Source organism: Loxodonta africana, chromosome 20 (assembly GCF_030014295.1).
Source record: "Loxodonta africana isolate mLoxAfr1 chromosome 20, mLoxAfr1.hap2, whole genome shotgun sequence".
In the NCBI taxonomy this organism is placed as follows: Eukaryota; Metazoa; Chordata; class Mammalia; order Proboscidea; family Elephantidae; genus Loxodonta; species Loxodonta africana.
This window is the reverse complement of record NC_087361.1, coordinates 23,560,396-23,568,224: the sequence shown is the minus strand read 5'-3', so window position 1 is coordinate 23,568,224 and position 7,829 is coordinate 23,560,396.

Genomic DNA, 7,829 nt, shown 5'->3' with positions numbered 1-7,829 from the left:
AGAAGTTAAATATAGAATTACCATAAAAAAAAAAAAAACCCTAAAAACAAAGCCAGTTGCCCTCAAGTCAGTTCCAACTCACGGCAACATCAAATGTGTCAGAGTAGAGCTGTACTCCATAAGGTTTTCAAAGGTGAATTTTTTGGAAGTGGATCACCAGGCCTTTATTCTGAGGTACCCCGGTGCAACCGAGCCTGTTAACCATTTACACCACCCAAGGACTACTAATCTGCAGTTGCCAATATGCTTTCTGTCACTATGCATTTGCCTATTCTGGATATTTTATGTAAATGGAATCATACGATGTGTGGCCTTTTATGTCAGGCTTCTTTCACTTAGCCTGTTTTCAGAGTTCATCTGTGTTATAGCATTTGTCAGTATTTCACTCCTTCTGTATGGCTGAATAATATTCCATTGTATGAATATACCACATTTTGTTTATCCATTCATCCGTTGATGACAAAGATTGTTTCCACCTTTTAGCTATTGTGAATAGTGTTGCTATGAACATTTTTGTACAAGTTTTTGTTTGAATACCTCTTTTCATTTCTACTGGGTATATACCTAGGAATGAAATTGCAGGCTTGATCACTTAAAATTATTTCAACTTTGCTTTATATTTGAAAATTTTTATATTAAGATGCTGGAAGAAAAAAACAAAAACAATGAGAAAAATTATTATGCTCATATTTCAGGTAAAACAATATTTTTCTGGCAGGTATTGCCAGAACATTATTTTAGTTTGACTTTAATTTGTGTATAACAGAGTTAGGTTAATTAGTTAAAATGCTCTTAAATAAATAATTTGCCTGGAAACATTTATGAAACAGTGCTGTGGTCATGAAGAAAGAAGTGCAGCTAATATAATTCATAATTTGATATCTAATTTGAATAGGACTGTGCATATATTAGGAAACCCTGGTGGTGTAGTGGTTAAGTGCTACGGCTGCTAACCAAAGGGTTGACAGTTCAAATGTGCCAGGTGCTCCTTGAAACCTCTCTGGGGCAGTTCTACTCTGTCCTGTAGTGTTGCTATGAGTCAGAATCAACTCGATGGCAGTGGGTTTGGGTTTTTTTGTGCATATACTAAAAATTCAGAACCATAACTTTTACCTATAACAAGAGTAACATGCCAGTCAACAAGTTCTCAAGATAGAGTATGTATAAAACTCTTGAATAACTAAGCCATATCTAACTTTTTCAAGACTAAGTGAACTTGAATAAAAAAAACCTTGAGGTCCTGCCTTAAACTGTGTAGATGAATAAACAGAACATTTGAGAAACCATTTTAATTCTCCTGGAATCCAGATTTCTGGGTCCATGGAGTTGGGGTGACCCACCCAGGCCATTTGCACTTAGGTTTCCTTTAGAACCTTGAACCTTTAAGGAACTGGCTTTCCTTGGGGGCACCTTCAAGCCAAGCAATGGCCTAGTAAGCAGTTTAGCAGAAACCATTTTGCCTTAGGCATTGGACTCTTTTGGAGAATTATCTATTTGTAGCCAGTTTTCAGACACAGTAACTGCAGGGTCTGACTGGAAGCTCCGTTATAGGATATATGGCATGTCCTTAATGACTCTGTTTACAACTGGCTGACCCCGAAGCCCTGCACAGGCTCTGAGAAACCACATGGAAGGAATTTACAGAGACCCTCAGGAGACTACCCTGCTCCACTCGAACCACCTACATAGCCTACTTTCACTATCCGCTTTTCTCAGTGCCTTCCAGGTAGCTTCGGGTTGATGCCGCTTGATTCAAATTGTATCTACTCACAATAAATATATTCTGTTACACTAATTCCTGGTGTTTGTGTGTTTAGGTTTTTAACATTTCATTTTCTTAAGTCAATTTGTCTTAATGAATAAGTTAGTTTTGATCCACAAAAGCTATTAATTTTCCGGGAATTTTAACAAAATGGTCATTTCTATAATAGTTCAATTTTAGAACCGACTTTAAAATACTAAATTTTGATTCAATTTAAACATGTTTATTGGGTTACATTTTGCTAGAAACAAGTTTATAAAGGCCAAGATAGCATGGAATAACATTGTAAAACTACTTTGTCTTTCTTCATCTTCCTTCCTTTCACAATCATATCTTTTTCTTTTTAAAATTGAGAGAGAATCAAACCTTACTTTATCCTCCTTTTAAAACAGAACCTAAATGCTGCTAATTATTTTGAAGAACTTGCAATGGCATCTTAAAGTAGAATGTGGAATTTTAGTGACATCTTGTGGCCAAGATTTTCCCTGAGTGTTCTATGCCTGTGTTATAAAATTGACTTTGTAATAGTGGTCTTCCAACTGGGAAAAGTGTACCCCTGAGGGTACCTGAAGATTTCTGAAAAATTAAGCTGGTACGAGAACTTTTAAGGCAATCGATTTCCTGATGGCCAGTCTCCTGCGCTCTCACTAAACTGACCTGTCTGTGCTGTGGTGTAGGCACTGCCACATTTCTTCTTTCCAACCTTCCCTTTTACAGTTACCCATCTCTCACTTTACTAAACAAAGACCTACTTCTCAGCCCGCCTGAGTCTTACTATAGTGCACTGCTCTGGGGTATAATGTCTCTGGGTGCTAAACAGAGGGAATATTGGATCCTTGGCATGGACGTAGGGAAAGGGACTCACTACAATAACCATTCAACAAAAATTTTGCAAGTCAAGTGGCTTCCGAACTTTCTTTAAAATATTTGGTTTCAACAATACTAAAGAAAAACCTGATTGAGTATTCACCTGCTAGATTGTTCATTAAAAAATAGATCTGGCCTACTTTGGTGAGTAGTATCTGGGGTCTTAAAAGCTTGCGAGTGGCCATCTAAGATACATCTATTGGTCTCATTATTTCTGGAGCAAAGGAGAATGAAGAGAGACACAAGAAAGCAATTAGTCTAAAGGACTAATGGAACACATGAACCATAGCCTCTACCGGTCTGAGCCCAGAACAACTAGATGGTGCCTGGTTACCACCACCAGCAGCTCTGTCAGGCATCACAATAGAGGGTCCTGGACAGAGCAGGAGAAAAATGTAGAAAAAAATCCAAATTCACAAAAGTAGATCAGACTTAACTAGCTTGACAGATACTGGAGGAACCCCTGAGACTACGGCCCCCTGACACCTTGCTAACTCTGAACTGAAGCCGCTCCCGAAGTCTACCTTTCCGACAAAGATTGGACAGGCCTATAAAACAAACAACAACACACGTGAGGAGCGTGCTTCTTAGTTCAATCAAGTATACAAGATCAAATGGGCAACATCTGCCCAAAAGGAAAGGCAAGAAGGCAGGAAGGGGCAGGACAATTGGACGAATGGACAGGGAGAACCTGGGGTGTAAGGGGAAAGTGGGAGAATACTGACACATTGGGGGGATTGCAACCACTGTCACAAAACTATTTGTGTATCAACTTTTGAATGAGAGACTAATTTGCACTATAAACTTTCACCTGAAACACAATAAAATAAATCTTGACAGTAAGTCACTGAGATTTTTTCTTTTGATCTGAAATGTACATATACTAAAACACAAGTCTTTAAAGAAAAGTATTCAAAATATTGTGTGACATGATTTCATTCCTATCTACTTAGTAGCGTAAGCATGACTTATGCTTATATCCAAAATAAAAACCAAAAAAATAACAGAATTTATGACAAGCCCTGATTTATTAAAGCATTAAGAATATTAACCCATTTCATTAAATTATGCATTTCCAGTAAAATATGTATACAGAAATTCAGACCAGATTCAGAAGACGACATGGAACCAGGGATATCATTGCTGATGTCGGATGGATCCTGGCTGAAAGCAGAGAATACCAGAAGGATGTTTACCTGTGTTTTATTGACTATGCAAAGGCATTTAACTGTGTGGATCCTAACAAATTATGGATAACATTGTGAAGAATGGGCATTCCTGAACACTTTCTTGTGCTCATGAGGAATCTGTACATAGATCAAGAGGCAGTTGTTTGGACAGAACAAGGGGATACTATGTGGTTTAAGGTCAGGAAAGGTGTGCATCAGGGTTGTATCCTTTCACCATACCTACTCAATCTGCACGCTGAGCAAATAATCCAAGAAGCTGGACTATATGAAGAAGAACGGGGCATCAGGATTGGAGAAAGGCTCATTAACAACCTGCATTATGCAGATGATACAACCTTGCTTGCTAAAAGTGAAGAGAACTTGAAGCACTTACTAATGAAGATCAAAGATCACAGCTTTCAGTATGGGTTACACCTCAGCATAAAGAAAACAAAAATCCTCACAACTGGACCAATGAGTAGAATCATGATAAACGGAGAAAAGATTGAAGTTGTCAAGGATTTCATTTTACTTAGATCCACAATCAACAGCCATTGAGGCAGCAGTCAAGAAATCAAAAGACACATTGCATTTGGTAAATCTGTTGCAAAGAACCTCTTCAAAGTGTTGAAGAGCAAAGATGTCACCTTGAAGACTAAGGTGCACCTGACCCAAGCCATGGTATTTTCAATCACATCATATGCATGTGAAAGCTGGACAATGAATAAGGAAGACTGAAGAAGAATTGATGCCTTTGAATTGTGGTGCTGGCGAAGATTATTGAATATACCATGGACTGCCAAAATAACGAACAAATGTGTCTTGGAAGAAGTACAACCAGAATGGCGAGACTGCATCTTACATACTTTGGACATGGTGTCAGGAGGGATCAGTCCCTGGAGAAGGACATCATGCTTGGTAAACTATAGGGTTTGCAGAAAAGAGGGAGACCCTCAACAAGATGGATTGACACAGTGGCTGTAACAATGGGCTCAAGCATAACAACTACTGTGAGCACGGCCCAGGACCGGGCAGTGTTTTGTTCTGTGGTACACAGGGTTGCTAGGAGTCAGAAGTGACTCGATGGCACATAACAACAACAACAACAACATTTATGTTAATTTGATCAGCTGTGTAATAAAATTATACTCAAAATTATAATGGCTTAATCCAGAAGAAATAATTTTAGCACTTAAAATGTGGTCACAGTAAAAGAAAAACCAAAAAACTGTGTTTATATTTTTGTTGCATAGAAGTGTTATGTTGATCAATTAGTTTCTTAAAGCTGAAATATATCAAATGAGGACAAAAATCTGTGGGGCGACCAGAAGAAAAGTACAAGCTAAAGGAGTACAAATAAAACTTCTACATCTGAAGGGGAGCTTAGTTATGAAATTTATACTGTTGCTGGATCCCTGGTGGCACGGATGGTTAAGCACTGGCCGACTAGCTGGAAGGCTAGCAGTTGGAGACGCCCCCAGAGGTGCCTCCGAAGAAGGGCCTGGTGACAGCTCTGCTCTGAAACTAGATGCCAGCTCCAGCTTCGTTGGGGGTAAACTTTGTAAACATTCTTTTAGGAGCGAGGTGAGCAAATTTGGAAAGCAGAGCCAGGTATCGTTTAACGGGGGCTCAGGTCATCCACCCAGACAGAGATCCACTTTACTTGGGAAGAAACTGCTTTCACCTGGGCTTTAGATATGTGGTCATATTTTCTGAAATTAAAATTGGGACAAAACCGGAGAACTCCACAGACTATTTCAAGTCAAAACTGTACTCCTAAATCTAGGGAACAGTTGTCTCTACAGCACAAGGTAGAAATCACCGCAAAAGACAAAATTTCAGGAGAATTTTTTTGTCTTTTTCCGATTAGAATGGCCATATCCTGTATTTGTTTTATTGTAAGATTTCAGTGAGTGTAAACTGCACGATGGATGTAATTACTTTTGGGAGCTAAAAGGTAGCATCACTTTCAACAGATACATTGAATAAAAACACAATTTCCAACTTCAGGAATATTAAAACAAGAGTGTGTGCATGTGGGGGAGTGCCTGAAGATCAAAGAAATAAGCAGCATACACACAACAGGTTTCTAAATATAAGTTTAGTTTTTTTTTTTTTTAACGTGGGAAAGTTAAATATGTGTGACTTGCATTCATCAATGTTACTAACGTTTGTTGTTTGTTGCCCGAGAGTCCGTTCCAACCCATGTCGACCTTATGTATAACAGGACAAATAGTAACAGCGAAACCAATAATCTCTGTAATCAACATGACACTGTTGGGCACTGGAGTTCCACACAGGTACAGAATACAGTCAGTTTTTTATATAAACAGAAGAAAATTTAATAAAGAGAAGGTAACAGTTGGTCCAAGCAGTTTGGAAACATGAATAAGCTATGCAATTCGAAGTTTACTGGAACACAACCACTCTCATTCATTTATTGTCTGGCTGCTTTTGCAGTTTTGACAGAAACTTTATGGCCTACAAAGCCTAAGATATTTATTTTCAGATTTTTAACACAACACAAAAAGTTTGCCTCTCCCGTAATGTAGAGGAATAGTTTTATAGGCAGGGGAAAGAAAAGACGCAAAGGCTCAGTGGTAGAAATTCTGTGTGTTGAATAGGAGTAGAAGAAAAGTTGGTAGAAGCAAGTTAGGCTCTGCGGAGAAATGGAAACTTTACATGGAGGCACTGACTCAGCAATTTTAGGAGCCAGGAAATGATTTTCACAGAGCTCTTTAAAAAGGAAGGTTAATTTGGCAGCAGAGTATAACAGTATCATATAAAATAGGTAAGAAGGTGGTGTTAACAACTGCGATGGGGAAACAAGTTAGAAGATTATTAAAAAAAAAAAAAATTGCCATCGAGTCAATTTGGACGCATATTAAGTGACACTATAGGACAGAGTAGAACTGCCTCTTAGGGTTTCCAAGGAGGCTGATGGATTCAAACTGCTGACTTTTTGGTTAGCAACCAAACGCTTAACTGCTGTGCCGCTAGGGCTCCTAGAAGATTATAGCAATGATGTAATTATGAGGCAATGATATAATTATAAATATAGATATAATATAGGTGTCAGTGCCCATTTGGTAATGAAAGAAAGGGACAGATGAAAAACATTAATTTTAATATTTATTATTAACCGTCAATAGCAATATGATTTTAAGACCTTTATAATCCAGATTTTAGGGTTAGTAAACATTATTTGATCTAGATCTGTTATACAGAGCCATTTAAGTAATGACTTCATTCCAAATGTGAAACCATCAGGAAACTGAAACTAAAAAAAAAAAAAAAAACTGAACGTAATGTTAATTTAGCCTTTATGGAACCATTTCTTTACTAAGGAAGGCCCCTAGGTGGCGCAAACAATTTACACTGGATTGCCAACCTAAAAGTTGGCAGTTCGAATCTATCCAACGGTACCATAGAGGATAGTACTGGAAATCTGCTCTGTTAAGATTGTTGTTGGGTGCCGTCAAGTGGGTTCTGACTCAGTGACCCCACGTGAGAGAGAGTAAAACCGCCCCATAGGGGCAGTAATCTTTATGGAAGCTGATTGTCAGGTCTCTTCTGTAGAACCTCTGGGTGGATTTGAACCATCAGCCTTTCAGTTAGCAGCTGAGGGCTTAACTGTTGTGCCACCAGAGCTTCTTTTTGTTAAGATTATAGCCAAGAAGCCCTATGGAGCAGCTCTATGCGGTAACACATGGAGTTGCCATGCGTTGGATTCAACTTGATGGCACCAACAACATTTACTAATAATTTATTCTGTGTCTACTATGTTCTAGGCACTATTATTGGTGGTGAATGAAAGAATAGTGATCAAAGGACAAAAAAAAAAAAAGAAACTTCAGTCCTCATGGGCTTACACTCTAGTAGAGCGAGAAAGGCAATAAAAACATAAAATATAAAGTATGTCAGATGGTGATAAGAGCTGTAGGGAACAAAGTAGTAGGGAAGGGGGTAAGGTATTTTTTATGCAGGGTGAAGAGGGAAAATCTCCCTGAGAATGCAACATTTAAAGGAAG